This window comes from Coffea eugenioides, chromosome 8, assembly GCF_003713205.1.
Source record: "Coffea eugenioides isolate CCC68of chromosome 8, Ceug_1.0, whole genome shotgun sequence".
NCBI lineage: Eukaryota > Viridiplantae > Streptophyta > Magnoliopsida > Gentianales > Rubiaceae > Coffea > Coffea eugenioides.
In genome coordinates, this window is record NC_040042.1 from 18,491,986 (window position 1) to 18,502,214 (window position 10,229).

Consider the following 10,229-nt stretch of genomic DNA (forward strand, 5'->3'; position numbering starts at 1 on the left):
TTTCACCATGTGAATCTATTCAATATTTGTGGTCTTTTCTCTTTTAGTAATAATTCATTTATTGAGTTGTATAATAAGATCATCTAATTAATGAGTTCTAGCTCGAATTCTATAGTCATACTAACAAATTACAGTTTAAATCTAAAGTTTCTATTCACCACCTTTAAGACCAATAGTTGAATTACTTGCCTTGTGATTGTCTTAAAATTTGAAAGTGCCAATCACTTGGTCTTTTTGTCATGCTTTTCCTTTGTTTATTTTTTGTCTAAATTTAATTTGATATAAACAGCAGGCAAAATCAAATAGAGAAATATTACATGTTATTCGTACTATTAAGGTGAAATTAAATAGATATAAATATATATATATATGGGTTAAAAAAAACTATTCATACACATAATCAATTAGGAATACAAAAATTCATTTTATAAAATGTGAGGGACGAAAAAAATTCATTTTGTGAAACGTGAGGGACTATAGATCAGATTATATAAAATTTGATTTAACAATTTTGCCCTTAAAAAATGATCACGTGCAAGTCACATAGTAGAATCTGACCAAACACTAGTCGGAAACCTAGGTAGAAACAAAATCTGATCAATGTAAATTTATAAGGGATGTAAAATTATATTTTTTAAAGTGAGGGATGGAAAAAGTTATTTTACAAATGTGAAGGGCGTTTTAATGAATTTTCCTTATAATATATTTCCTAAAAAAATTTCCTGACTTATAACTGCCCATGAAATTTTTTAAAGTGTTAATTACTCACCAAAATCCTTCTAAGCGATTGACTTTGATTAGATTTAATTTACCCACATTCTTTATTGTCCCACCACAATCTTAATATAGACAAATATGAACCATTATTAGATTTCAATTTTTTTTATCTACATACTTTGGTTCAAATTTTATTTTATTCTTTTTTTGGTTAAATAATTATTAAGAGAAGGATAATGTTGTCTTTTTATGACCTTTGATACAAATATTTAGTCTTGTCAAGCTGAATAGGAGAGGTAATTGAAATTTTAAAAACTTGAGGGGACCTGAGTGATATTATAAGAAACCTTAGGGGAGGTTTCTGAAATTATCCCATCTTATATTGTCTCCCAAATTTTTAAAGACGAATGATATTAGTACTTGAAAAAAATGCTCCTAGCACTCCACCCTTTTTCATTGCTTAATGAAATGACAAAAAAACCAACAAAAAATTTTAAGAGACAAAATTCCCCTCTACGTATTTACTAGTTACTTTCTCTACTTTATTTCTTGAATTTACTTAGTTTTTCTTACATTTAAATTAGTCTTTAATTGTTAACCAACTAATGATGGATGAAATTGCTAATAATGATGATGAATTGTTTAGTAGTCCTTGAGTCAAGAACGATTCATGTTGTTTACGAGTTTTGTATTACTTTGGGCTTATTCATTACTTTTTTAGCTGAATTTTTACAAGTTTAAATATTATTGGAGTTTATTCTCTTTTTTTTTTTAAAAAAAAAACAATTAAGACTTCATAGTCAATAGTGTAGTGACTTTAATCAAAGTAATGCAAAATGATTATTAAACTATACCTTGAGAGTAATGTTGATATTCATAGAGAGTCTAAGATATGAGTTTTAATGTCATTTTGAACAATAATAAGAAAGAGTAGAATGATTGAAGTTTTTTTTTTGAAGTAATATCATTTGCCATCTATCTGCTTAATAATTAACGTTAAGCGAATTTTCAACAGCAAGCTTCTTCTACTCCCACCAACTGTACCTGCCGCCATTCCCCACTTCTGACTATTGTTAAACGATGGTTGACCACCTCCCCCTTAGTGTCAAATTATAGCAAAATTTCGCCTGCACCTCATCTTTCCATGTAGATTCCGAATATGTACTCATTTTCCTTTGTATTTGGCCAAATAAGGCTAGATATAAAGTCGAAGATGGCAGTTCCACCAGAGTCACAAGTCCTTCACCAAATCCTTTTAATCTTATAGTTAAAATTCTTTGAAGTAAGAGAGTTCAAATCAGTGATGAACTTGGCACGAATCCTTCAAATTTTTACAGCAAAATGATGTACTCTAATAGCCATTTTCTAGCTATTTTGAAAGCCTAATTTGTTATATATCTATGAACTCCTTGTCTCATAGTATTTGCTTGGTCCAATTCATGTTGAACGAAATCCTATGGCGCTTTGCCGTAATGAGAATAATGCCCTAAAATTTTAATCCACTCATCATGCAAGTGACTAGTTCTATTGTGATTCCAAAAAATTAGAAATTAGAAATTTTAATTCCTCTGTCCCCTCCTCATTTCTTAAATCTCACCTCTTTCCTGTTAGGAAAAGAAAATATTTCCCAAAAAAGCAGCTAGTTCTGTTAGCTTTGGCTACCGAAACCAGATGGAACGGCCATAGTTATACAAGAGGCTTAACTATTGAAAAGCCAAAAATATCCAAACGTGAAAGTTTGCAACCAATTCAGATGTCGTCGACACCTTCAATATTGGCGTTAGCTATCATCATCATGTCGCTATTGTACTAGTTATCTAATCTACTTTAATTAAGAAAGCCCAAATTGCACTACAAAATATGTTTGGTTCACAATTTGGGTTACCTATTCCGAATCCAAATGTGAAGAACATTTGTTTAATGGATTTGGTAATTAGCTTATATTTTAATATCATTTATTGGACTTATCTTTTGGATAGCAAATTTTTCCAAATAATATTTGGCTTACATCATAAACACATTTTCTAACACACCTTTTTATATATTTAACCTCTTTATCTTACATCTATTATATTACAAAAAGTGCTACAATTATTATTTCAAATAACACTTTATCCAAACACAAGAAGCAAGTTATAATGAAAGTATCACATCAAGATAACTTTTGATATGAAATCATTCGAATTTGTTTAAAAATTACGCAATATAAGTTCAAAATATGAAGAATATTTGACTTATACTTTGTTTAACAAATATATTCATCCAAAACTTTTAACTTCATTTTTTTGGTTTTCGAAAATCTTGTTACATATCTAATATTTTTCAGGCCTTCAAGTTTAGTCAATAATTGCGTTAGTAAACTTAGGAAATCAGAAAAATAATTTTTTATATTTTGTAACTATGTTAAATCTAATGATTTTTCAGATCAGACATATCTGTGACATTTTCTATATATTTACTTCCATTAGTGCAGATTGCTTTGTCAAACAAATCGTGCTGGACAATTTTCAACTAATTTATTAATAACATTGACTTTTGTTTTATCAAAAAAAGCTAGGAAATCACAAAAATGATTTAGTATACTGTGTGGATAAATTTTAAAGTGGAGAACTATTGTAAATTCTATGATGAGTCTTCATATATACTCCATTAGCGTTAATTGCAAGTGGTAAACTACTGTTAGTTAATTCTACGTCGAATAAATTATCTAGGGTTGTACTAGAATTAGAAGCAACACGCAATCCATGCATTCTCAAGATTAATATAATATCACAGTATTAGTTCTTTATATACACATGTATCATAGTAAGGACAAAATTGTGGGACTAACAGGGAAAAGGATTTTGATCGTAATCAGTGACGATTCAATCCTTCTGTTTAGTTTAGAAGAATAAAATTTATCTAGTGGTAATTGTCATTACTAATTTATTAGGGATAGTTTCAAATATCTCCAATAAGGTTTATGATAATTTCAGGTATTACCCTCACGTTTTAAATATTATGCTATCTCCGTTATTTTGAGGTTTTAATAACACATTTTGTCCATGTTAATTAAATATTAATTTCCACGGCGCAAGCTCAATTTGATTTCCAAATGTACGCTTGCCATGCTTGAAAGAATTTACAACCCCTCTTCGTATCCAACTGCCACTGTCTTTATTATCTTCGTATAGATTCTAATAATCAAAGGATTATTAAAATTCAATAATAATCCTCAATAGTAGCACAATTTGGCTAAGGTCTCCAATGAGTATTCGTCAAAAGGAGTCTTAGGTGTTAGAGTATAGTTAATTTGGGAAAGTATCACAATTTAGGAGAATGTAATAAATCTAAGTGTGCATATTTACATGGTAACTTAGGTATGATTTACAGATTTAGGTGTTTTAATGGATGCTCACCCATTAGAAAAATCTATAGTAATATAGTAATGTTGACATGTTGACGTACTCCAAACACAAATATTAAGATTTGAGTATGCCTTTAATTAGTCCCCCTAATTTTATACTTAGCCAAATCCACAACTAGTTAATATACTTATTCATAATGGTCATGAGGCCTTCTTTTATTCCAAAGGTATGAAACCAGAATTATTTTTCAAAAGATTCAGAAAATCTTTATTTGTAGTTCTGGATCAAACATTTTCAGATTAAAAATATTTCACAATCTAGGAATTTCTTTGCCATCCATGTTGAGACTTATAATATCCTACTCAATAATAAGGGCGTGAATGAATCTAACTAAGCCGAAAGTTTAGTGTTTAAATTTGTTTGATTATTTTAACGAATTTTAAATCATGTTCAAATTTGGTTTGTTTATTGATTGAGCCTAACTCAATGATCTTTTATCAAATTGAACTTAAATCAAGATTGAGTAGTTTGAAATTTTTATCTATAAATTTCAATTTTATACTAATTGAGCCAAATTTGAGCCGAATTTGAAAGTTTATTGAGCACAAAATGCTGTTCAATTGATTAGTTGATGAACCCAGTTTGGACAAGCTTTTACCGAAGAAAACATTTTACCTGGAAAACTATTTCCTTTCCATAATTTTCAGGTGTTTGGTTAGCCTATTAAAAATATTATCCAATTTCTCTTTTTGGTGTTTGTTGATATGTTGCAAATGTTTTTCTAATATGTTTCTCTTTACTAACCATTTTTACTTTTTATCTACTATACTATATACTCATTTCCATTAAGCGATCCGGAATTTAGCATTTTTAAAAAGTTTGCTTGGATTACATATTTGCTATCAAAAAGTTGCCCTTTATTTTTCCTCGCCTTCTTCTTTTTATTCTTTTGTGTACTGTGTGTAAGCGTTTTTTTTTTGGTCTATATACTTCTCATGCTAATTTGTCAACGGCCAAAATTCCTGTTTGACAACCAAAAGATGGTTATGAAAATAAAAAAAAAAAGTGGGTGGCAAAATCAATCACTAAGATACTAGTGCGTTTGATAAAAACTGAAATCTGAAAACTTAACAATTTAATAATTTAATAAATTCAAACTTTAGAGGTCATATTTCAGATTTTAGTTATAAGTGACAAATGAGTAGTTTATTACTTATTTTTTAGAGCAAGTTTTAGTTGAAAAATTCAATGTCACTTAATTAATTCATATGTTCAATTTTTTATTATCAAATGCGTCTAAATATGTTAAGAACTAAATCCATTAAGTTTAAATGCTGAATTGAGTTATTAAACATAGTCTCATAAAAAGGCATTAATTTTGTCACTTGTCATAAAATCATAAAATTCATAAATACTCAGAAATGGCTAAACATTCAACTTCCAATGCATTAACGGTAAATTTAAGGGAACACCCAAAAAAAAAAAAGGAAAAGGTATTAGACAAGATATAGAGCCCCTTACAGAGCTAGTTCACTGGTCACACACTACAGGGTTTTGTTTTAACTAGTTAACAATTGAAGAAAGACCAAGTTGCCGAAAAGGAATGGCAAGGAAGCTTCTCTGGCAGCACATCTTCCCACAACAACAACAAAACATCTGATTGAACTAGGCGGTCATTTGGTCGTTCTTACACAATTTAAAGGCTTTAATGCATCTACTTAATCCTAATTAAAGGTTGTTTCGTCTACCATTGCACATGGAATTCGTGCAACCATCAGAAAACTGGAGCCACCCTTAATGTCATATCCTTCTCATTCTACAAATTGGCATCAACTTCTTGAACTTAATTTAGAAGCATCCAAGACAAAGCACCAGTTGATCCAATGGCTGAATCATGAAAAGTACAACAAAGAACTTGGAAAGCATTAATAGCAACGGAGCAGCAGCATAATCAACTCCTAAGGACAGCCAGGCCAATTAAGACCATTGCACAACACCATGAACCTCCCGAGGATGAACCAAAGTCGAATCCACTTTTGAGAATAAGCAACATGTTCAATGACCAAAGCCACCATAGAAATGGCTAGAAAGGCCTTTGCGAAACTTGTACAACCTCTCTTTGTGATTGTAATCTTCATTTGTTGCATCTGAATGGCTAATGCATTTTGACTAAAACTAACATTATCAACAAACCCATGGCTTCATGAAATACATCCCAGAGCTGTTTGTGCTTTGAGAAACAAATGCCATGTAAGCTGCTTAGAACCTGAAACTTTCTGCTGGTCCTGCAATAAAGATCAATTGGAATTCATTTCTACAAGGGCTAGCCCAAACCATTCAAAATATATACTAATGCATTTAAGTTATCAACCATAATCCACTAGTACTTTTCATGATGTACAAGTTCTTGGATTATATTATCAGCACTTATAGTTAAAAAAAAAAATCTGAATCAATTAAATCACTAATTTTCAAAGTTAGATTAATAATCAAGAAAGAAACATCTATAACAACAATAAAAAATACAAGTCTTACTCAGAATTTTATGGTAATAATAAAATGAAGAATGAATGAGATGATCAAACACATTTAACTAAAATGAGCAGTTAAATGTCTTGCTCTTGCATGCCCCATTCAGTCAAACACCAAAAATTACACCCCAACAATTACGACTCTGGAAGCACGCATATACAAAATCAAATACTAACTAATGAACAGTCACTACCGAAAGACCATTGTATTACAGCAAGAACCATCACTATAAAATAGATATACCTTACAGATCCAACAGATTCGTAAGCTGAATAATTCAGCTTACGGAGCAAAATAGTCAAATAATTCTATTAGTTCCAAAAAATGAAGCACCCAACAACCTCCTAATGTATTGATGACTATGTACTGAAAACTTATATTTCAACATTGTCAAGATTAATGCAAGTGTAGAGCTCAACATAAGTGCTCCCACAACTTAAAGGTATACTTCAAGTTCCAAGCATAAATGTGCACACAGCAAATTGTCAAAGATTAATACGAGAAAACAAAGAATTAAACCACACAAAGGTCCACCAACCAAACGAAATACAAAGCTACTGTGTGAACCCTTTGTCCCTTTAAGCAATCAAAATATCTTATTCTTGGAAACATCATGAAGCATAGGTTGTTAGACTGCAGATCAGGTTACTAGTCTAACAATTACTCTATGAAACTGAACAGAAAAAGGGTGAAATATGAAGAATGGTCTGCACAAAATTATGGAGAGACAGCCCAATTCCATGCCAAGCCACCACTAAAATGGGAATTCGAGTGGATAGTCTGCAGAAATTCATGGAGAAATAGCACAATGCCAGTATAAGCCACCACTAGGATAGGAATTTCGCATAAAATCATTAAAATTCTAAAAATATCAACTTAGAACATGAGCTGAGAACTATGGTAATCCAAGCTCGGAGCAACCAAACCCGTCAAATTCCAATAAAATTGTAAAAAGAAAATTGGAAAAAATGCAAAGGTTTTTTGAATTCATCATCTAAAATTCTCAAAATCTCAATGTAAAAGGTTTTGAAATCATCATCTTAAATTGGCAAAATCTCAAAACTAGCTAGAGAAAATTGTTGGAGATTTTTGAAACAGAAAAGGAAACCTAATAAGTTACGTGTAATCTCGCCTTGCAGCGGTCCATTGCCGGCGCCATTGATGAAGACTGCTCTCACTTGAATCACAATCGCTCAGCCTCTCTTCTTCTCTCTCCTCTTGAGTCCCGGTGCCTCTGTTTTTTTGGAGCGACTCTGCCTCTTCTGTTTCAATTTGTTAATTAAAAAGTGAGAGACACGTCCTTTCTAAATAAGCTAGTTTGGGAGTTTAGAATAAAAAATAGAAAAAAAGAAGGAGAAAGGAGAAGTTAGCAAATAAAAGAAAGGATGGGAAAGGATCCAAATTTTTATTTAAATTGTTTGAGAGTTCTAAGAAAGAAAGAAGGTAAGTGGTTTTTTTTTTTTTATTTGAAAGTTGAAGACAAATGAAAAAACAAATATACTCAAATAAGTTACTTTACAAATTTGTCCTTTTTATAACAAATGTGAATTAAGTAAGTTGAGGGATACTTTTAAAAAAAAAAAAAGTAAGTTGAGGGATTTATCGAAAATTAAAATTTTTTGTATCACGATTTTAAGGGCAATATTATCATATTCAAAAATTCACTTAAAGCTCGTGTCTTCCATCCTTTTCCGCCAAACTTTGGGTGGAAAGTTTTCCAAAACATAGAGGGAGTGAAATTTTTTCAAAATTTTTCTTTTCCTTCTCATTTTTGCTTTTCAAACGATGGAAAAAGTTTATTATTCTTTCAAAACTTTTCTTTTCTATTTATTTTCTTCCTCCCAAACTAGGTAAAAAAGAAAATAACTTCAGCAGCACATAAAGGTAAGTTGTTTTCCTCCATTTTTAAGGAAAATATTTTATTACTAGAGAAGACAAAATTTTACCTTTTTTTTAAGTGACCAAGCATAGGAAAATCCAGAAAATGCATTTTGTAATATATTTTCGCTCAAAACAAACAAACCCTCAATTTGAGTATCAAGAAACTTGATTATTCCTTTAATCCACTCATCGAGTTTCAATTACCCTGGGTCCTTCCCAATTTGGTTTGAGTTTCCTAGACCTACTTTCCCCACTAACTTCACTTCTTCTCAACATTAAATCCTTGAGTTGGAAATATTTTTCCTCTACATGTTTCTTATAATATTTGGCCATTTGTTGCTTATATTGAGCTTCCCTTATGGCCACATTTTCATTTGTTCCTCCAGCAAATCCAAAGATTGTTCTAATTTCAATTCTTTGTTGATCCTCTTTGTTAGGAAATTGGTTTAATTTCTTTTAGACAGGTTCTTTGTTTTGTATGGAAGTAACTAGTTTTCTAATTAGTTTTAATTACTTGAAGTAGTAGTCAAGAAATTTTCTATATTATTTAGGATTTAGAAGTTATTTTCTATTCTATATAAGTCCAGGAATTAGCATTGGTTTCCTATTGTTATTTGGTTGTTATTTGATTTTTTGGCCAAATAATATTCTCTATAAATAGATGTATTGGCATACTACACAAGAGACACACAAGAACACACAAGGGCAACATGTAACCTTATATATGAGGTGTAAGAGAGGGTTCTTGGAAGATGAGAGATGATATACAAGGATTGGGTTTGAGTTGAAATGTATTCTTCTATAGGATTTTTTTTCCTCTCATAATAAAGAACATGTTTCTCTCTATAAACGTTGGTTCAATGGTGGAGTCGAACCATATTAAATATTGTATGTTATTTATCTTTCATATTTGTGACTTGTTAATCATTAAATTGTTATGTACTTGATGTCTCAATAATTGTTTGTTCTGCGCTTGGATCCTAACAAGTGGTATCAGAGTTTTAGGTTGCGACACTAGACTATTCATAGGCAAGTGGATCCTTGTCGGAATTGGACCAGTGAAAATTCTCTTCTTAGTAGTGGACTAAGTGTCAAAGAGTTTGGTTGGTGTTAAACCAAGGAGCCAAACTTGGTAGGGGTTCAAAATTCAGTTTGGATGTTGAAAAAAAAGTGAGCCTATGATTGGAAGAAAATGTGATCTTAAGTGTTAAGGTGGGTTTACATTGAATATTAAAGTGGGTTCGGAGAAAAACTTGTAAATTTGGATTTAATGTGAGTTATTCATGAAGGGAGAGATTTGTTAGGTTCAAGAGTAAAAGATTATTTACTATATTGTTTCGAGAGATGGAAAAAGAGTACTTAATATATAAGTAAGGGCTCGAGACCTAATAACTTATGTTTTTGGATCAGAATTGGATTTCTAACTTACATATTAGTCTCTTTAGTGGGCTCTCGAGGTGTTTCTCCCTAACAAGTGGTATCAGAGTTTATTTGCGAGACTGGACTGCTCACAGACACTTGAATCCCAACAAACTAGTATCAAAGTGGGGTTCATGGTTGGATCCTGGTTAACTACTGAGATCAAGTGGATAGGTGGCTGTTACCAATTAAACAATTTGATGGATGGTATTCTTGTTTCAAGAAATTGGTAAGAAACATTGAAGGCGAAGGATGAAAAGTTGAAAAACATGAAGATATTTGACGGTGAATATAGGCAGGTAATTCAAAGGTCAAGAAAAAAGGTGGAGTTCA

The 10,229-nt window shown here is 31.1% G+C and overlaps 1 long non-coding RNA gene across 1 annotated transcript; it reads right to left on the reverse strand.

The window, feature by feature from the left end:
• Positions 1-5,543: 5,543 nt before the first annotated feature.
• LOC113781448 lies at positions 5,544-7,846 on the reverse strand. Its single transcript, XR_003469607.1, has 2 exons — positions 7,705-7,846; positions 5,544-6,349 (listed from the first exon to the last, which is right to left on the reverse strand). It is a non-coding gene; the product is annotated as an uncharacterized LOC113781448 (long non-coding RNA).
• Between the last annotated feature and the right edge of the window lie 2,383 nt (positions 7,847-10,229).